At 45.7% G+C, this 22241-nt stretch overlaps 1 long non-coding RNA gene across 2 annotated transcripts; it reads left to right on the top strand.

The window, feature by feature from the left end:
• The first annotated feature begins 653 nt into the window (after positions 1–653).
• Positions 654–15156, top strand: LOC110742806. Of its 2 annotated transcripts, XR_002520910.2 has the most exons (4): positions 654–2338; positions 5572–5816; positions 9472–9640; positions 15121–15156. It is a non-coding gene; the product is annotated as an uncharacterized LOC110742806 (long non-coding RNA). The 2 variants fall into 2 exon arrangements; XR_002520909.2 differs by lacking the exon at positions 15121–15156 and having other exon boundaries at positions 9472–9808.
• Positions 15157–22241: the final 7085 nt, after the last annotated feature.

Raw genomic sequence — 22241 nt, 5'->3', positions numbered from 1 at the left:
AGGAGAAATGGTTGTGCAAAGTTTCAGTCCCCAGGCCAATCACCTGATTAGGATCTACTATCAACGCATTCATAAGTGTCATATTTGGGGGCTCTTGTGAAATAAAAGCAAGAGGAAACCAGACCAGTGTGTCTTCATGCCAAAGCCAGAACTTTCTATAGGGTGGGGCTGAATGAGGAAGCCAAATCCTTCTCTCCCCTTCCTTGGCTCACATCAGAAAGTATTTTTATTTGGTTCCATATACATTTTCTTTCTTCCCTTGGTCATGAATCAGAACATTTTATAGCTAAGAGGAGTTTTAGGGATATTCTAGTTGCTTCTCATTTTATAGACAGAGCAGGTCCTGGAGTCAAGTGGTACCTGGGTTTCCTGATTGAGACGCTGGTTCAAAGAGTCACTGAGGCCAGGCGAGGCAAGTCATGCCTGTAATCCCAGCACTTTGGGAGGCCAAAGTGGGCGGATCACCTGAGGTCAGAAGTTCGAGACCAGCCTGGTCAATATGGCGAAACCCCGTCTCTACTAAAAATGCAAAAATTAGCCAAGTGTTGTAGTGCACACCTATAATCCCAGCTACGCAGGAGACCGAGACAGGAGAATGGCTTGAATCTGGGAAGCGGAGCTTGTAGTGAACTGAGACTGCACCACTACACTGTAGCCGGGGCAACAGAGTGAGACCCTGTCTCAAAAAAACAAAACAAAAACAAAGAACAAAGAGTCGCTGAGCTCAACCGAAGCGCAGTCCTGAACCTCTCTGATAGTCGTCGCACATCAGTCAGTTGACTGATGTTCCCGTGACTAGAGTCTAAAAGCCCTCTGGACTTCTAACCCCACATTTCGGGCTGAGTCAGCTGCCTTCTAAACTCCTTCTAGCACAGAACAGCTGGTCACTGTGCCCGGTCATGTGGCCCCTGATTCCTGATGATGAGAGGATCGACTTCACCGGTGGTCAAGGTAGGAGCAGGGCCACCAGGCTGCCTGGGGCTGAGTCCTGCCTCTTTAGAATACCAGCCCTGTGACCTGGGCGGGTTACTAAACTTCTTTGTGCCTCAGTTTCCTCATCTGTAAGATGAGGGTAATAATAAGCGATAATAGTTCCTGTCTCATAGGGTTGTTTGGAGGTTAAATGTGTTAGTTCACGTAAAAGTACCTAAAACTGTCTGGCACAGACAACACGCTCAAGAATGGCTATTTATCTTTCATCTCCGCACACATCTGTCAAAGCACGGGGCAGAGCACCCTTGACAGGACCTCACCAGGTCCTTATGCAGGCAGAGGACACGCTGTCTTCTGAGTCAGGTCTTTCCATTTTTGGATGGCTCTGACTAAGAGAATTCCTCCTGTGTTCCGCCAAAATCCACCTCCCACTCATCGGTTCCAGCTCTGCCAGAAGGCAAATGTCAAAAAAATAATCTTGAAAGAGAAGACATAGAATGTAAATAATAATGATAGAATCGGGTTGAGGAACGACAGCCACCCCTGCAGCAGCGCCTCCGACAACTCTCAGCCCAGAGTCGAGCCCAGGCTGCAAAGACCTTTGAGTTCCATTTGAAAAATACCAAGCTCTTACTTCTCCGCTTCCTTTAGAAATGCATAAAGCAGCTTCTCTCACCGTTCTTTTCATATGTGCTGCCAGACTGGTATGAGATTGGGGGAAAAGTCACTCTGCTTATGCAAAGGTGACAGTCACAAGGGTTGTGGAGTGGTGACCTCGCCTGGCTCACTACGTGCCATCCAGCCTGAATCACTGCGCATGGGAGTGGGGGGTGCTGGCCAGGCGCACGTCCCACCTCCTGTTTACAGAGCCTTTCTGACGTCACATGTAAAATCACAACCTGTGAGTCCCTTTCCTGCCATCCCCGGCATGGTTATTTGACACTGGGGCATGTTCTTGTTATAAGAAAAATGCAGAGAACAAGGTGCATTTGATAGCTTAGCTCTCTGAATATTTCAAGTCTATATCAATTAAAACTTAGGCCTCCTGCGTCAGCTGCTTGGGGCCAGGAAGGAGTGAATGGGTCCCATGGCACTCAGGTGCAAGAATTGTCGCATGATGTTTCTAAATCAAAGGTCATCTGGCTTTGGTGTCCTGCAGAACAAGGTGGGTGGCAATGTCAGCCACTATAAGGTAGCTTTGTCCCTCCAACTCTTCATCCAAGAGACTGGAACAGAGGAAGGGGCCTCGTTTCTAGGGCACGGCGGCCGCCTCCATTTCCCTGGCTTCTCGGCTGAGCACCGTGTCGTCGTGGGCCCTGGGGAATCCCAGAGCATTTCCAGAGTTCTCCAAGGACCTGACCCCAGAAGACCCAGATGTCCCCCTCAAAGTCGAGCAGCCTTACAGGTATCTGCAGCCCCCACCCTTCCCAGCAAGGCTGCTGTGTGCAGTGGGGCCTTCATTCCATTCCCAGCGTCCGCTCCCCAAACCCCTGCACACAAGCTCTCAGCCAGACCTGCCCTCTGCCACCTCGCCAGGGGACAGTCCCATTAATCTTCCACCAGAGGCCTAAAATAAAAAAGCTTCTTACCTCCCTGACCCCAAGGAGTATTTATAAGAAGCTGAGACCTTTTGAAATCACCCCGAGGGAGAGGGAGGGATGGGGAAAGGAAAGGCTCCGCGTTTCTCAGAGGCCGGGGCAGGGCAGGGCCACAGCAAAGAAACAAAACACCCAGGGTTCTGCTCAGGGATTCTCTGTACCCTCATCCAGTAACTGCGTTCCATTCAAATTAGCGAAGACTGTCAAGACACTGGGAAGTCCATGCTATTATTCCACCTTTGGGTTCCGGTGACAATCAAGATCACCCTGGTCCGGGCATGGTGGCTCACGCCTGTAGTCTCGACACTTTAGGAGACTGAGGTAGGAGGATTGTTTGAACTCAGGAGTTCAAGACCAGCCTGGGTAACATGGCAAAACTCCCGTCTCTACTAAAGATGCAAAAAATGAGCCGGGTCAGGTGGTGCGTGCCTGTGGTCCAAGCTACTCAGGAGGCTAAGATGAGAGGATCACTCAAGTCTGGGAGGTGGAGGTTGCAGTGAGCAGGGGTGGTGCCACAGCACTCCATTTGGAGCAACATAGCGAGACCCCGACTCAGAAAAAAAAAAAAAAGTTTACCCTGAGCATAACTTCCAGGCAGGCCAGTTCCACAGGATCAAGGGACATCCCATGAAGTCAGCACTCCTGACCCCGGGGCACAGCCTGGCCCATCACCCCGGACACTCCGTCCTCTAATACTGGGCTGAGGCAGGGCAGCCTCAGATCTTCACAGCTCAGAAAGAAATAACTGATTTGATTGAGACACATTTTGTGTTTCTTGCATTTTAAATGTTAGGTAGTGCCTATGGGAAGTCCTCCTCCCTGTCCTTCATTCCTTGACCTCAGGTAACTGAAAAAACTGGAGTCCCCCACAGGCTCTTGATCACCACGAGGGCCTGTCGGGTCCCCCAGGAACTCCTGCTTTCTGACTCTGCAAACCCTTACCTCCCGGGGCCTCTGGGCGCAGCAGGGTCGGGCTCACCTTCCCGCTCCTCTGGCCCCTTTGCTCCAGGGCCCTTTCTCCTCCCCACTCTCCGCACACACACATCCAAAGGTTCTGACCTTGGCCCTCCTTCCCTGACTCGCCACCGCTTTTAGTTTACTGAGGGCCTGAACTCCTTCCTGAATCAACAAGGGATGCTGACTCACCGTGTGGAGGGCCGTCCTGAGCACCCGACCCTCTCTCCACCGCAGAGCCCTTTCCGACCTGTCCCAGCTGCATGTTCACCAAGCTCGTTCCAGGGGCGCCTCCAGATACCCTCTCCATTCCCAAGTCACAGAAGGCTCCTGGGAGACACAGGGTCCGGTCCTCCCACCATCATAGACTCAAGCTGCTGGTGTCGGCCAATCCTTTCATTTACCTTCCATTTTCCACCTAGCAAAATCCCCCAGCTCCTATTATGGTTGGTCTTCTGCGTGGCTTCCGAGGCCGCTGTCCACTGTCCTCCTCAGAAAACTACGCGCAGGACCCAGCAACGGAGCCCTCAGACAGCACGGGCCCTGAGCCTGCTCCATTCAGCTCAACATAGTGCTGCTTCTCCATCGTCTTTTTTTTACTTCCAGTCTGGGGAAGGCCAAGATCACTTCCTCTCCTACAGGCTCTGCCCTCCACCTTCTCGGACCCTTTGCTTTTTTTTTTTTTTTTTTTTTTTCTGAGACCAAGTTTCGCTCTTGTTGCCCAGGCTGGAATGTGATGGCACGATCTCGGCTCACTGCAACCTCCACCTCCTGGGTTCAATTGATTCTCCTGCCTCAGCCTCCCAAGTAGCTGGGATTTCAGGCATGCACCACCCACCCCCAGCTAATTTTGTATTTTTAGTAGAGACAGAGTTTCACCATGTTGGTCAGGCTGGCCTCAAACTCCTGACCTCAGGTGATCTACCCACCTCAGCCTCCCAAAGTACTGAGATTATAGGCGTGAGCCACCGCGCCCGGCCAGACCCTTTGCTTAATCTCAGCTGGACCACTGATGACCTGTGTGGCCTCAGCCTCTCTGAGCCTGAGATTCTACACCTGCAAAGGGGGAACATCCCACAATAAGAACCCAGAAATCATCATGCAAAGTGTGCAGCACTGAGCCTTGTGCAGAGAAGTGTTCAATCCATGGGAGCTGTAATGATGATTGTGATGGTGAGGAACTTTCCCTGATAACCCATGGATCAATCCCGAAGGTCTCTCCTTTCCCTCCGTGACATGGACACTTGCAGGCAGGCAGAGTGTGGCCACACCAGTTGTGGCACCGCCCGCACTCCAACACCGTTACACACATGAGATCAAGTTGAGCTGTTTCCACCTCCTGCGGTTGAAAACGCATTCTTCCCTTCTTGGTGTCCACAAACTCCCTATTACTTGACTCTTACAATTGTTCGTGGTGTGCAGAATGGCAGAGCTTGGGAAGATGATGGCCCTAGCTCTAAATGCTCTGCCCGTCTTCCCCACACCTGTTTCTGTGCCCTCCCACTGCTGGAGAGATTGCTGGGATTTCCTTGAGTATCTACTGTGTGCCAGGCACTATGCTAGATGGTGATGATGAAGATGAAGGAGAAGGAAGAGGAAGAATGAGGAGAAGGGAAGGAGGAGAAGGGGAGGAGGAAAGTGGGGGAGAGGGCCCTGAGCACTTCCTTTTTTTTTGAGATGGAGTCTCACTCTTGTCGCCCAGGCTGGAGTGCAGTGGTAATCTCGGCTCACTGCAACCTCTGCCTCCTGAGTTCAAGCGATTCTCCTGCCTCACCCTCCCAAGTAGCTGGGACTACAGGTGCATGCCACCATGCCTGGCTAATATTTATATTTTTTGTAGAGACAGGGTTTTGCCATGTTGGCCAGGCTGTTCTCAAACTCCTGACCTCAAGTGATCCGCCCTCCTTGGCCTCCCAAAGTGCTGGGATTACAGGCGTGAGCCACCGTGCCCAGCCTACTGAGCACTTTCTATGTGCCCGGCACTGTCCTGAGCGCTTTACATATAAGGACTCATTGGATTCTCATAACAGACCCGTTTGCCTCAGAAAACTCCAGATCGGGTTCAGCCACCATCCTCGTTTTACAGCTGCACAGACGGGCGAAGCTGCTCAAGGTCATGCAGCTTGTGAGCGGAGAGGCCGGTGCTGATCCCAGTGTGCCCCTGTGATCCCAGTCTGGATGCCCAGTCCCTGCAGTGGCAACAAGGCACACCCTGACCCTGGGATCACTTTTCATGGAGAGGACAGGAGACACCAGGATGTGGACACTTGCTTTGAAGTCACAGAGCCAGGCACTGGGAGACCGCATCTCCGCCCCCGTGGGGACAAGCAGGTGGGGAGCTGTGGTTAGACTCGGACCTGAGAGAGAGGAAGGCACCTGTACAAGGTGCGGGCAGAGGAGCTTCGGGTGAAGAGGTGTGCATGACTCAGCACTCGGCCATCCTGGATCAGGGCCCAGGCCCGCCAGGAAAGCTGCAGGGATGGGTGATGAAATTCAAGTGTGGATTGTGGGCTGGATAAGGGCATTCTCTTTATGTTGAATTTCCTGATTTTGATCATTATACTGCTTGTATAAGAGAATATCTTTTTTTTTTTTTTTTTTTTTTTTTCTAAATTTTTCCCTCCTTTTGTTGAGGTTCTCGCACTTCAGCCTCCCGAGTCCTGGGACCACAGGCAGGTGCTGCCACGCCCAGCTCATTTTTCTGTGTTTTTGTAGAGATGGGGTCTCGCTATGTTGCCCAGCCTGGTCTTGAACTCCTGGCCTCAAGCAATTCTCCTGCCTTAGTATTGGGAATTACAAGCATGAGCCACAACACCCAGCTGAGAATACACACACACACACACACACACACACACACACACATATTTTTTTTTTAATAAAAAATATTTTCTTTCTTTAGGGAGCAAGAAATCATCGGCTGAGAATATCTTAATTCTTAGGAAATATGCACCGAAGTCTCGAGGGCCACAGAGCCTTGGAATCCCTCTCAAATGATACAGAAAAGATATGAAAAGAGAAAGAAAAAGAGAATGGCCAGATGCAGTCGCTCATGCCTATAATCCCAGGCGGGCGTGGTGGTGTGCACCTGTAGTCTCAGCTACTTGGGAGGCTGAGGTGGGAGGATTGCTTTAGCCCAGGAGGCAGAGTTTGCAGTGAGCTGTAATCTGCCACAGCACTCCAGCCTGGGGGAAGGAGCCAGACCTTGTCTCAAAAACAAAAACAAAAACAAAGAAAGAGTGAAAGAACTCCCTCCTCCCCCTCCTGCTCTCCTTCTCCTTCCTTTCTTCTTCCTCTCTCTCATCTTCATGTTACTCCTCCTCCTCCTCCTTCTTCCTCTCTCTCATCTTCATGTTATTCCTCCTCCTCCTCCTTCTTTTTTTTTTTTTTTTTTGAGACAGGATCTTGCTCTATCGCCCAGGTTGGAGTGCTGTGGCGGGTCATGGCTCGCTGCAGCCTTGACCTCCCAGACCCAAGCGATCCTCCCACCTCAGCCTCCAGAGTAGTTGAGATGCCAGGTGTGCACCACTATGCTTGGCTAATTTCTTTATTATTTGTAGAGACCAAGTCTTCCTATGTTGCCCAGGCTGGTCTTGAACTCTTTTGCTCAAGTGATCCTCTGGTCCTGGCCTCCCAAAAGTGCTGGGATTACAAGCATGAACCACCGCACCCCGTCTCCTTCATTTTTGTCTAGCACCATGCCTGGCATATAGTAGATACTCAATGAAATCTCTGTTGGATGACTGAGTTTAGGCTGAGGGAGAGGGAGAAGAGGGAGGCAGGGAAGGAGGGAGCAGGAATGTCTGGGTCCTTCTTAGGCTCTCATTTGAGTGTCCTCATCCATTCTCCTGATGGTAACTTTTCACTGCCAGAATGGTGACTCCTAAATCCACACCTCCAGGTTGGCCATGCCAAACCTATATTTAGAATTATTTGGCAGAGGGCACATCCTTCATACCCCACCATTATCAGTGGGTTCAGTGACCCAAACTTACCCTTCCTCTTTCTTCCCAGCCAACCCTATTTTGCCCAGGTCCCTCACCATTCCTGCAGGCTCCCAGAAACCTCTAGAAACGAGGATTCCTGCAGTGGCCTCCTGTGGGGGCAATGTGAACCCCCATCCACGGTCCTTAGATTTGCAGACATTTACAGCCAGTCTCATTTTCATGTTACATGCTGCTCTCCTGCTACTTAAGAATATATTCCCATTCATCGCTCTCTCTTTTCTGATTTTTTCTCACAAGTCCATTTATTTGTTTATTTATTTAGTTAGTTTTTGAGACAGAGTCTCGCTCTGGAGTGCAGTGGTGAGATCTCAACTCACTGCAACCTCCGTCTCTCGGGTTCAAGTGATTCTCCTGCCTCAGTCTCCCGAATAGCTGGGATTATAGGTGTGCGCCTCCATACCCAGCTAATTTTTGTATTTTTAGTAGAGACGGATTTCACCACGTTGGCCAGGCTGGTCTTGAATTTTCAACCTCTGATGCTCCACCCGCCTTGGCCTCCCAAAGTGCTGGGATTACAGGTGTGAGCCACCACGCCCAGCCTTGATTTTTGTATTTTTAGTAGAGATGGGGTTTCACCATATTGGCCAGGCTGGTCCCGAACTCCTGACCTCTAGTGATCTGCCCGCCTCACCCTACCAAAGTGCTGGGATTACAGGCAGAGCCACTGAGCCTGGCTCACAAGTCCTTTTCTTCTCTTCCAGCTGTATCAAAGTCCTTGGAGGCAGGCACGAATCCTGTCCTGGGTCCCTCTTGATCCCCCATGGTGCCTTGCGCATGGTTGCATGCAGATAGGTAGCAGCAGGAGTTAGTTGATACCTAATCGATTCATTGGTTTTTCCTGATTTCTGAGTAATTCAGTTATACCAAAAGAAATTCTCATGCTTACCTTACGTTGACATTAGATGGGAAGGAAAGGACGGGATTGGGACCCTAGGCTGTTTAGGGTTCCTCCTTGGGCGTGCCCTGAGGGTGGAGGCAACAGCCTTTATGATCACCCAGGAGGGTCTCTGAACCCGGGGAACTCAAGGCTCATTCTGGGTGGCTCCTATATTTTAATGTTTCCCAAAGAAAAGGTTCTAAAAAGGATGACATTGCTTTTGGAATATACATTTATTTCTGCAAATGTTCCAAAACCCCAGCTTGGTTTAAAGCATACACCCTCATTGTATTCCTAGTTCCCAGCCCAAGACACGCATTTTTGATATCATAGCAAACAGCGATAGATTCTATTTCTAGTTGCTTTAAAAACAAGTCTCATGTCCGAGTCACTGTTCAAACAAGGAAGGGCTGGGTGAATAAGCCTCCTTATGTCATCTTGAGTAACGTCATCGTTGCTAAATGTCTCACAACCCCCAATCCCATATATTTAATTCCCTCTCTTGCTATTTCATCATTTAAGTCCGTAAAGGAGAGAATGATGTAACACCCAACACGCACCAGAGTCGCCTTTTGGAGAAGCAGCGTCTAGCAGGGGCAGAATGCTATGGCCAAGTTTGCTTAGGCAAATGTTCAGATACCTGTTGTCGTTCAAGTTTCCATCTGAGATGCAGGTTCCTAAATGGGTTTCATAGAGGTTTGGATCTCTCTCTTCCATCTGTTTGAAGTTTTGAACTTCAAAGCACTCTTCCAGCCCACACAAGATGTATGTGCTAGAGTCTCGTATCATCAGGGGATAGGTACCAAAGCATTTATATCCTCCCAGAACCACAATAATACTATCCAGGACCACTCACTGGGAGCAGACTTTAAAAAAACTATAATGTAAACTTCCTGTTGCAATTTTAACCAGTTTCCTCTTGTCTGGTTCTCAGGGGAGATGGTAAACAGTTCATCTGAGCTTTCTGAACAATGGTTTCGCCTCTCTATAGGAACGTAACATGGCCGACCCTTCTCTAGGCCATCTGTGTGGGGCTGTTTGTCCAGGTGCATTGCATTTTTTCTCGTTAATTCACAAGCTCTTCTCTGGTCCCTTTCGAAATCAGGACATCTACTGGCAACTCACGGATCCAGGGGAAGGAAAAGCGTCTTGGTCCTAGAGGGGGCTTCAAACTGTGATTTATGATCACCTTCGCCTTTCCCATCAATCACTGTGCAAACTTGGGAATGTGGGCAAGGAGGGAAACACATCACTGCAAACAGCTTTCTAGTGCGGTGAGATTTCTGAGTTATAAAATATAAACTAACAACAGTGACATCATGTTGCGTATCATAGACAGTCAACATTAACTTTATTTTTCAGATATTTATTTATTTATTTTTTCGAAACAGGGTCTCACTCTGTCACCCAGGCTGGAGTGCAGTGGCACCGTCTCAGCTCACTACAACCTCCACTTCCCAGGCTCAAGTGATTCTCCTGCCTCAGCCTCCCAAGTAGCTGGGACCACAGGCACACACAACCATGCCCAGCTAATTTTTGTATTTTTAGTAGAAATGGCATTTTACCATGTTGGCCAGGCTGGTCTTGAACTCCTGACTTCAAGTGATCCTCCTACCTCAGCCTCCCAAAATACTGGGATTACAGATGTCAGCCACCACGCCCAGCCGCAAATCTTTTTAAAAATCTGATTTTTGTCGAATAAAAATATGTTTAAGCTTTTCGTCTATGGCAACTAGATGTTCAGAAGAAGTCTGAGGCTGAGTGCAAAGTTCATTACCAGCTGTCAACAAAGAGCAGTATCTGTCAATGCTGCCCTGTTCAGCACAGTAGCTCAAAACATCACAGCGAGGACAGTCAACAAACGCAACACCTCTGATTCGTTTGAAGTTCCCTTAGGTCCCTGGAATGCGTATAGGAAAGCCATCAGGTGTACTGCTTCCACGAGGTGTAGCACATTCTGGCCAAGCATAACTTGAGTCATCAGATTTATAAATGTTGGCCTCAGCCTATCCAAGGTGGATTCTGTGGTTCTTTCCAGTTCATTTTTGAACTTGACAGTGTGAACTCTGGAAATAGCTTTCACAGCTGTGGATTTTCCACGAGCATGCCCAGTTCATCATGGCTTTGTCTGCTGATAACTTCTTGTAAAAGTGGAGGCAACTTGGTGGACCTCAATAGCCAACATGGTGAGGTCCCGGTGAGACAGGTGCCCCCAAGTCACTCCAGCCTTGCCCCTTCACCGTCTTGCCGGAAGCACTGCGATGTTTGTTGTTGTTGTTGTTGTTGTTTTTCTATTAAGTAGCCAATACAATTTTTCAGGTCTCTGATATTTTGTTACGGCTGTGCCGAAGGCCTGTGGGGTGCCCATGGCTGGCACAGGGGCTCTGACGAGGGGTAGCTCCCACTTCCTCATTGGTTCCTACTGCCTAACACAGTGCCTGGAAAATAACCTAAGCTCACTTCGTGTCTTTAGATTGATCAATGCATGTGGGCCCCACATCTTCCCTATGCAGTGTGATTTCTTTTTCTTTTTTTCTTTTCTTTCGCTGCAACCTCTGCCTCCCAGATTCAAGCAATTCTCCTGCCTCAGCCTCCCTAGTAGCTGGGATTACAGGTGCACGCCACCATGACTGACTAATTTTTGTAGTTTTAATAGAGATGGGGTTTCACCATGTTGTCCAGGTTGGTCTCGAACTCCTGACTTCAGATAATCCGCCCACCTGGGCCTCCCAAAATGCTGGGATTACAGGTGTGAGCCACCGTGCCCAGCCAGAAGTGTGATTTTATTTAAAATCTTTTTTTTTAGGGTGGGTGCTATGGCTCATGGCTGTAAGCGCAGCACTTTGGGAGGCCGAGGCAGGAGAATCACTTGAGGCCAGGAGTTCAAGACCAGCCTGGGCAACATAGGGAGAGCCCCCAACAACCTCTACAAAAATTTTAAAAATTAGTCAAGAGTGGTGGCACATACCTGTAGTCCCAGCTACTCAGTCGGGCTGAGAAGGGAGGATCACTTGAGCCCAGAGATTAAGATTCAGCAAGCCATGATCACACTACTGCACTCCAGGCTGGGTGACAGAGTGAGACCCTATCTCTTAATTTTATTATCTTATTTTTTCTTTTTTAGAGACAGGGTCTTGCCACATTGCCCAGGCTGGTCTGGAGCTCCTGGGCTCAGTTGATCCTCCTGTCTCGGTCTCCCAAAGTACTGGGATTATAGGGGTGAGCCACCATGCCCCGTCCAGACCCTTTCTCTAAATAAATAAATAAAAATCTTTTTCAGACCTCCATAGACATGTAGAATATATGTTTTGCTTATAAAAACCCTTCTATTAAAAACCCTTCACATTCCTGAAAAAGTAGTCATGACATCTTTTAGTCAACTCTTTTATTGATGAAACTATTCTGGTTCATTTAACTATTCACTAGAAAAATCCTTCATTTTTACAATTAGTTCTCCACTGTGTGCAGTATCTACATGTCATTGGCAGCCGCTACTGTTATAACATTTCATGAATGTTTGATTGATACAAAACACAGAGGAAGATTTACCTTCCCAAGGTAGTTCGAAGTATGGGATTTTTGGATTTTTTGGTTTTTATGCCAACTGTCACTTGGCTTGTGGTCATCCTCATCCCATGCTCTTTACCTTCTGACCTTAGATCTATCTCATATTGATGACTTTTTTATTTTTATTTTTATTGATTTATTATTATGATGATTATTTTGAGATAGGCTCTCACTCTGTTGCCCAGGCTGGAGTTCAGTGGTGTGATCTTGGCCCACTGCAGCCTCTGCCTCCTGGATTCAAGTGATCCTCCCGCCTCAGCCTCCCTAGTAACTGGGATTGTAGGTGCGCGCCACCACGTCCAGCTAATTTTTGTATTTTTTAGTAAAGAAGAGGTTTCACCATGTTGGCCAGGCTGGTCTCGAACTCCTGACCTTGTGGTCTGCCTGTCTCAGCCTCCCAAAGTGCTGGAATTACAGGCATGAGCCACCGCGCCCAGTCAAATTTTATACTTTTTAAGATTTTTTTTTTTTTTTTTTTTGAGGTAGAGTCTTACTCTGTCACTGAGGCTAGAGTGTGGTGGTGCCATCTCAGCTCACTGCAATCTCCGCCTCCTGGGTTCAAGCAATTCTTCTGCCTCAGCCTCCTGATTAGCTGGGATTGCAGGCATGAGCCACCACACCCAGCTAATTTTTGTATTTTTAGTAGAGAGGGGGTTTCACCATGTTGGCCAGGCTGGTCTTGAATTCCTGACCTCAGGTGATCCACCCGCCTCAGCATCCCAAAATGCTGGGATTACTGGCGTGAGACATCACACCAGTCCATATCAATCTTATAGGCACAGTTACAACATTAAATGAATGTTTACAGGTTGGGCTCAGTGGCTCCTTCCTGTAATCCCAGCACTTTGGGAGGCCAAGGTGAGTGGATCACTTGAGGTCAGTAGTAATGACTTGTAATTCCAGCATGTAATTCACACCTGTAAGTCCAGCACTTTGGAAGGCCGAGGTGGGTGGATCATGAGATCAACCATTCAGGACCAGCCTGGCCAACATAGTGAAACCCCATCTCTACTAAAAATACAAAAAATTAACCAGGCGTGGTACCGGGCGCCTGTAATCCCAGTTACTTGGGAGGTTAAGGCAGGAGAATCACTTGAACCCGGGAGGCGGAGGTTGCAGTGAGCTGAGATCGCACCACTGCACTCCAGCCTGGGCAACAGAGCAAGACTCTGTCTCAAATAATAATAATAATAATAAAAAAATTAAAACAAATAAATAAATAAATAAAATACAAATAATACAAAAATTAGCCAGGTGTGGTGGCACACGCCTATAATCCCAGCTACTCGGGAGACTGAGGCAGGAGAATCACTTGAATCCAGGAGGCGGAGGTTGCAGTGAGCTGAGATGGTGCCGCTGCACTCCAGCCTGGGTGACAGAGTGAGATCCGTCTCAAAAAGAAAGAAAAAAAAAAGAATGTTAACTTTCAATTGATGACAAAAGAGCAAAATGGTTTTAGTATTTTTCACTTTTCTGTAACATAGCCTTCATTTCTTCTCACTTTTTATATTCTTTACTATGTCTAGATAGAAGATAATTTGCCATTGATGTTTTGTACATGAATTTCGGGATTTTTTTCTCTTTTTGAACAAAATTTGTTTTGAAACAGGGTCTTGACCTATTGGCCAGGCTGGAGTGCAAGTGGCACGATCACAGCTCACTGTAGCCTTGACCTCCCCTGGCTCAGGTGATCTTCTCCCCTCAAACCTCCTGAATAGCTGGGACCACCTAGAGGTGCACGCCATCACTCCGGGCTAATTTTTTTTTATTTTTTGTAGACATGGAGTTTTGCCATGTCACCCAGGCTTGTCTCGAATTCCTGAGCTCAAGTGATCTCCCCGCCTCAGCCTCCCTAAGTGCTGCGATTATAGGTGTGAGCCACTGAGGCTGGTCCTCTTTGTGAAATGTTGATATTCTGCTTTTAATTCATCCTACAAGACATGAAGACTTCTCAAACAGGGCATTTACTTGAAAGATGGATAACCTAAATGGATTTAACTATCAATTCAATATAGTTCTCAAAGGTTTTGTTTAATGTTATAAATATAAATCACTTAAATGATTCCACAATTGGAATTATGATATAATCTAATTTCTCTTATCCTGCCTTATCAATTATTTACATTTTTATGAACATTTGTTGGCACAGTGTCCTTAAAGTTATTTAGCTAATACATTCTTGCTCTTTATATTCTCTATTTATTTACCTTTTGAATGTTTTAATAATTGCTTTTGCACGTAAAATTAACATCTCTCACCATCACCAGTTACAGCAGCGTTTTTTTCTCACAATTATAATTAACTATTTATTCTTCAGCTGACTGACAGAATTTGTATGTTTTATGTTTTATTTTTTCAGAGACAAGGTCTCACTTTGTCACCCAGGTTGGAGTGTAGTGGCACGATCATGGCTCACCGCAGCCTGAACCTCCTGGGCCCAGGCAATCCTCCCAGCTCAGTCTCTCAAGTGGCTGGGACTATGGGCACACACCACCATGTCTGGCTGTAAAAAATTGTTTTAGTAGAGATGGAGTCTCACAATGTTGCCCAGGCTGGCATCAGCCACCATGCCTAGCCCTGACTGGCAGAATGTTAAGATAAGAGCACACAGAAGATATTTTCTTCAAGGAGTGTCTAAAATACTTACCTATATTTTGAAAGAGAATATACCTATATTAACACAATATCCTAATTCTATTCTGATTTATGATACTGACATTAAGCTGACTATGACGGTGGCTTCTGCAAATCGCACACACAAGTTCAAAGAAGCCAGAAACAGTGCTGAGGCCGGCACCTGGCTCCCTCCCCAACGCCAAAGCCATAGAGCAAATTTTGGCCAAATACTAGGGGCAAAGCTAAACTGTGGTACAACCCTATCTAGTCTAAGAGCATCGACTACGGGGGCGGGTTGGCCTGGGTTTAAATCCTGGGTCTGTCACTTATTGGTTCTGTGGCCTTGGATGGGTTACTCTTTGTTCCTCAGTCTCCTTGTCCATAAAGTAGGGGTGATAAAGCACCTATATCATTGGGTTGTGGTGAGAATTCCATGAGATAATATTTGCCGTGTACCTATCTTATGTAAGTACAAGTGTGTAAATGTCCAGTGCTGCTATTTTTAATTATTATTAATTAGTTACTCATGAAACTTAACTCATGACTTACTGTTTTTTTTTTTTTGAGACAGGGTCTCGCTCTGTTGCTCAGGCTAATGTGCAGTGAGTGATCATAGCTCACTGCAGCCTTGACCTCCTGTGCTCAAGCAATCCTCCTGCCTCAGCCTCTGGAGCAACTGGGACTACAGGCATGGACTACCACCCCTGGTGAATTTCCTATTTTTGTTCTATAGAAATGAGGTCTGATATGGTTTGGCTGTGTCCCCACCCAAATCTCATCTTGAATTCTAGTTCCCATAATCCCCCAGTGTTGTGGGAGGGACCAGTTGGAGGTAATGTAACCATGGGGGTGGTTACCCCAACGCTGCTGTTCTCATGATAGTGAGTGAGTTCTCACGAGAGCTGATGGTTTTATAAGGGGCTTTTCCCTTTTTGCTCGGGACTTCTCCTTGCTGCCGCCATGTGAAGAAGGACATGTTTACTTCCCCTTCCACCATGATTGTAAGTTTCCTGAGGCCTTCTCAGCCATGCTGAACTGTGAGTCAATTAAACCCGTTTCCTTTATTAATTACCCAGTCTCAGGTATCTCTTTATAAGCAGCGTGAGAATGGACCAAGGCAGGGTCTCACTATATTGCCCAGGCTGGTCTCGAACTCTTGGCCTCAAGTGGTCCTCCCATCTTGGCCTCCTACAGTGCTGGGATTTCATTTGTGAGCCACTGTGTCTGGTCAGAAATTTTCATAAGAATATAAATAACAGAGTTAATCATAATTGGATATCATACTTTATTTTATATATGAGTCTTTTAATTCTCCAAGCACATTTAAAAACACTTTTAATTATGGAAATTGTCAAACATACACAAAAGTACAAAGATCAGTGTCAGGAGCCCTGGTGTGCCCACCTCACCTTCCGTGCTGACCCATATTCTGCTTACACATTCCACCAAGCACATTCAGTCCAAACCCCTACAGCCACTGGTCATATGACAGGCAGAGCAGCACAAAGTCAGCCACTCCACAAAATCACACGTTTCAAAGTGTGGCAGCTTTTTACTCTATCTGAGAGACAGACAAAGTGTGTAGGAATTTAGCCCCTAGTACAAATGTTGACACAGAATAATTTTTCACACGTTTAATTCAAATTGTATTTTAACCGTTGATATTAGGAGAGGCAGAAATCACTTCGGTTGCTTTTGGTCTTAGCTATGTTCACAGCGTTGAATACTTGTGCTGCCAACAGATCCAGTAAAAGCTCAAAAACCTCTGAAGTCAAAAGCCCAAATTCAAACTCTTAACAAGGACTTTGTCTTGAGCCACATCAATACATTCAACTACCGAGATAGCCGCACCCTCAGGCCCAGAGAATCAGGCCTGGCAGCGCCCTCCAAGCTCTGTCATATCATGGCCTTCATAGAAAATGCAGTGTTTGGCTGGGCGCGATGGCTCACGCCTGTAATCTCAGCACTTTGGGAGGCTGAGGTGGGTGGATCACCTGAGGTCAGGAGTTTGAGACCAGCCTGGACACACGGCGAAACCCTGTCTCTACTAAAAATACAAAAAATGAGCCGGGCATGGTAGTAGACGCCTGTAATCCCTGCTACTTGGGAGGCTGAGGCAGAGAATCGCTTGAACCTGGGAGACAGAGGTTGTAGTGAGCCAAGATTGCACCACTGCACTCCAGCCTGGGTGACAAGAGCGAAACTCTGTCTCAAAAAAAAAAAAAAAAGAAAGAAAATGCAATGTTTTGGGGGAGACACTCCTCACAGCCAGGTCCCTGGGATCAGCACCTTTTTCATCCATTTGAAGCCCATATGCCCTGCGTGCTGGCTGAGAAGTCCTAGACTGAAGCAGGTACTTAATATACACCAACTCCTTTCATCCTTACAACTACCCTGCCAAGAAAGCACCCTATATTCTCTCTTCATGATGGAGGACATTGAGGCACAGAGAAGTGAAGCAGTTTGCCCAAGATCACATAGCCAGAAAGGGTCAGTCATTACTAGTCCAAGGTTCTGGATACCTACCTCCCCACCGTTAGCCTTTCTAATAAGCCATTCCAGATTATCCCATGGTTTCCAACTCAGCCAAACCATACCATGCATTTATTTATTTATTTATTTATTTATTTATTTATTTATTTATTTTTGAGATGAAGTCTCGCTCTTGTCCCCCAAGCTGGAGTGCAATGGTGCGATCTCAGCTCACTGCAACCTCTGCCTCCCAGGTTCAAGCAATTCTGCTGCCTCAGCCTCATGAGTAGCTGGGATTACAGGCACCTGCCACTATGCCCAGCTAATTTTTGTATTTTTAGTAGAGATGGGGTTTCACCATTTTGGACAGGCTGGTCTCAAACTCCTGACCTCAGGTGATCCACCCACCTTGGCCTCCCAAAGTGTTGGGATTACAGGCATGAGCCACCGAGCCCGGCCTCATACTATGCATTTAAAAACTCAAGTTCGTGGCCTGGTTTCCCACATTGTGTATGCATTTTCTTTTTTTTTTTTTTTTGAGACGGAGTCTTGCTGCGTCACCCAGGCTGGAGTGCAGTGGCGCAATCTCGGCTCACTGCAAGCTCCGCCTCCCGTGTTCACGCCATTTTCCTGCCTCAGCCTCCCGAGTAGCTGGGACTACAGGTGCCCGCCACCATGCCCGGCTAGTTTTTTGTATTTTTAGTAGAGACGGGGTTTTGCCGTGTTAGCCAGGATGGTCTCGATCTCCTGACCTCGTGATCCACCTGCCTCGGCCTCCCAAAGTGCTGGGATTACAGGCTTGAGCCACCGCGCCCGGCCTGTGTATGCATTTTCACACTTCCTCTATCTAATCTTTCCTTTTTAGATTCCAAACGGCTAGAGAGCATGAACAAAACAAAATGCTGAGCACAGAGTAAAAAACCTTTGGCCAAATGACCAGTCACATCAAATCCATTTGCTTCTATTCCTGTAGGCTCTCAGAATGTTTGAAGATTATAAAAATGAGGGGAAAGTAGCAAGACCCTGTTTTATCAGCGTATGATTGGTCCGAAGAGTCCAGAAAAGAGGATACTGCTAAGTTTCTCATCTATATAGGATGCAGACATTGAATGTTTTCGCTTTCTTGTGCTTTTTTAACTCTCACACATTGGGAACGCCTTATTCTTTCTGGCCCTATTTCATATCTGTGTTTCGATCTCTGCGAATTCTCAAGAACGCAGTGCTACTACACGAGTCACACTTGAATGACCCTAAAACAAATAAGGAAAGTCACACTTGAACGACCCTGAAACATATAAGTAAACAAAAAGCTTCAGAAAGCTCACACACTTGTTACCTGAAATTGATGTGGTTATAGACTGACATCCCACCAACGCAGAACAGGCTGATAAAAAGAAGTATTTGTTGTTTTGCAAAGTTTTTGCCAGCCAGAACACAACAAAAAACTTTCTTTGGGGTGCAATGAATCACCTAAAAGTCAGGAAACAAAGTGATTTTAACGACTAATAATCACAATGCCTTATCTTACTTGTAATATTTGCAAAATGTTCTTGACATCACCAAGGCCACAGCCCTAGAAAGAGGAGGGAGAGCGGACATGGGCGCATTCATTCAGTCCTTGCTATGTGCCACGTGCTTCCATTCACATGGTAAAAAATCTCAGGCCGGCATGATTATTCTCAATTTCCAGATGAAGATACAGAGTCACTGAGATAAGGAATTTACTCCAAATTATGCAGCGAGAGAATGAGGCACTGGAGCCCGTGCTTTCTCTCCACCATGCTGCCTCTTGGAGTTACCCGAGAAAAACTTTGAGAAGTCATGAGAATTCACTAATTTACCAAAGATTTCATTTTACCCCTATACTTAACCAGAAAATAACATTTTCTCAAGATCCCAAACTGTTAATTCTATTGAAGAAGAGTCAAGACAACCAAAATATCTGAATTGTCACATCACGTGCTTTGATTACTGGAAAAGATACATGATCTTGATACTCAAACTTTCCAGTCTCCCCCACAGTGAGATGTTGGAAACTTACATATCACAATATGCACCGTCCCCCAAAATATAAGTGGGTCAAACTCATTGAGTTGAAAAGCAGACATTACCGTCCTTGGATAAACCCTGTTAGGGAGACATCTAAAGCAAAAGGACATGGAAAAGCTGAAAGCAAAAGGTGGGGAAAAGACACCAAAAAAAATTAAACAAAAGAGAACTGGCATAACTACGTCAGTATGACACACACACTAGGACTCTAAGACAGAAAAGGTTTCTATATAAAAATGAAATTTTCATGTCACCAAGAAGACAATACTTCTAAATGTATGTGCACCTAATAAAATTGTCTCACACCATATACATAAAAAAGTAATAGAGGCCGGGCACGGTGGCTCACACCTGTAATACTAGCACTTTAGGAGGCTGAGGCGGGTGAATCACCTAAGGTCAGGAGTTTGAGACCAGCCTGGCCAATATGGTGAAACCCTGTCGCTACTGAAAATACAAAAATTAGCCAGGCGCTGTGGTGCATGCCTGTAATCCCAGCTACCTGGGAGGCTGAGGCAGGAGAATCGCTGCAAGGTTCCAGCCGGGAACCTTCCACCTAACTGGGAGGCTGCAGTGAGCCGAGATCATGCCACTGCACTCCAGCCGGGGCGCCAGAGTGAGACTCTGTCTTAAAAAAAAAAAAAAAAAAAAAGTAATAGAAATTGACAAATCCACCAATGCTTTTTTCTCAATAATTGGTATGTCAAGCAGCAAAAAAGAATCAATAAATAGGCTGGGCACAGTGGCTCACGCCTGTAATCCCAACACTTTGGGAGGCTGACATGGGCAGATCACCAGAGGTCAGGAGTTCAAGACCAGCCTGGCCAATATAGTGAAACTCCATCTCTACTAAACATACAAAAAAATTAGCCAAGTGTGGTGGCAGGTACCTGTAATCCCAGCTACTCAGGAGGCTGAAGCAGGAGAATCACTTGAACCTAAGAGGCAGAGGTTGCAGTGAGCTTAGATCGTGCCATTGCAATAAAAGAAGGAAAAAAAAAAAAAAAAACCAACAAAAAAAAAAAAAAAAAAAGAAAAAAAAAAGAAAAAGAAAAAAGAAAAGAAAAGAAAATAATAAATATATTTGAACAATTTTATTAACAACTTTGATGTAATGAACATACGTAAAACCCTAAAAGCAATCATTAGAGAATATCCATTCTTCTTTTTTTTTTTTGAGATGGAGTCTTGCTCTGTCACCCAGGCTGGAGTGCCGTGGCACAATCTCGGCTCACTGCAACCTCTGCCTCCCAGGTTCCAGTGATTCTCTTGCCTCAGCCTTCCGAGTAGCTAGGATTACAGGCGCCCGCCACCATGCCCGGCTCATTTTTGTAGTTTTAGTAGAGATGGCGTTTTGCTGTGTTAGCCAGGATGGTCACGATCTCCTGGCCTTGTGATCTATCTGTTTCAGCCTTCCAAAGTCCTGGGATTATAGTCATGAGCCACTGCGCCTGGGCCATTCTTCTTAAGGACACATGGAATGGTTACAAAAATTAATCAGATCTGAGGTCATAAAGCACATCTCAACAAATTTCAAAAAATTAGTATCACATCCATTACATTCTTTAAACAAAATGTGATTAAGTAGAAGTCAATAGCAAAAAGATAAATTATGAAGTTGTTGTGTATTGAAATTTAAAAACAGAATTCTAAATAATTCATGGCTCAAATAATACAAATTTGAAAATACTCAGAACAATAATTTTAAAAATATTATTTAGAACTAGCATATTATAGTGAAAGCTGCACTCAGGGGGAAATGCATAGTTTTAGATACATATATTTGCAAAGAATACAGTCTGAAAAATAATAAGTTAACTTCAACTAACACAGTTATGGGGGAAAAACATAAATCCAAAGAAAGAAAAGGGAGAAGGTAATAAAAAAAAAAAGAGCTGGTAATTAATAGGGAGAATAATACCATACAGTAGATAGAATCAACAAAGCCATATGCTGGCCCTTTGAAAATACTAATAAAATAGACCTATCTCTGGTGCTATATTGATCAATAAAAAAAAAAGGCACAAATATTTAACTACAAACTCAGCAGAAGGTTTTTAACTACAAATACAGCAGAGATTTTACAAATAAAGGAATAAGCAGTTTTATGCTGATATATTTGAAAATTAAATGAAATAGACAAATTTCTAGAAAAATATAATCATGCTGACTTGAGAAGAAATAGAAAGCTTGAATAGTCCTACAATTATTTAAAAAATTGAAATAATATTAAAAATCTTGCCACAACAAAACACGCAGGCTCTGAGGGTTTTACAGGTGAATTCCTCAAAACTTCCATGAGACAAATATTCCAATCTAACAAAAATTCTTCCAGCACACAGAAAGAAGGAGAACACCCTCCAACTCATTCTATGAGCTCAGTATAATTTTAATTTAAAAACCAGGCAAGTTCAGTAAGAGAAAAATCACAAGCCAGGCTCATTCACAAACATAGGTGCAAAGACCTTTTAACTATTAGCAAAATAGATCTAGCCATGTTTTAAAAAGATAATGTTATATGATTCCTGGAATGCAAGTATGGCTCGATATCATAAAATCTGTATATGTCATGAAGAATTAACTATACTCAAAGTTAGGTCTGGTCTTTATCTCACCACCTGGGAGTTAACCTCTAAACCCTTGAAATTTCCTGAGTAGTAGGAGTGTCTTTGTTACTCAATGTGGGCTTCTTGGGCCACACCTGCTAGTTTATGCTAATGAGGTGACTCACAGTGGACCCTTTGGACGGCACCATATAGTTCATGCTAATGAAATGATTCAGGATGGAGGCTGACCATGCCAGAAAGGCCAATCATGTGATTAGAGAGAGCACTAGGGCTTTGGGCCACTGAAATCAGTCAGATCTTGGCAGGGAGAGGGACAGGGGGTGTGTACATTGTTGAAGACTGAGATCAACCACGTGAGCAGTAACTCAATCACTCATGCCTATATAATGAAGCCTCAATCAAAATGCTGGACACCGAAGTTTAGATGGGTGTCCTGCACTGGCAATGCCTTGCATGTTGTCCCACATTGATACAAAAAGGGGATTGCGTTTCTGAGGACACAGAAGCTTTCTGTTTGAAAACCTCCCAATTCCAGATTCTTCCCTTTGCATCTCTTCTGTGGGCTGGTTCTGTTTCTATCCTTTAGCTATAATAAAATTGTAAT

The sequence above is a fragment of the Papio anubis genome, chromosome 1 (genome assembly GCF_008728515.1).
Source record: "Papio anubis isolate 15944 chromosome 1, Panubis1.0, whole genome shotgun sequence".
Taxonomy (NCBI): domain Eukaryota; kingdom Metazoa; phylum Chordata; class Mammalia; order Primates; family Cercopithecidae; genus Papio; species Papio anubis.
This window is presented reverse-complemented; position numbering and strand designations above follow the sequence as displayed.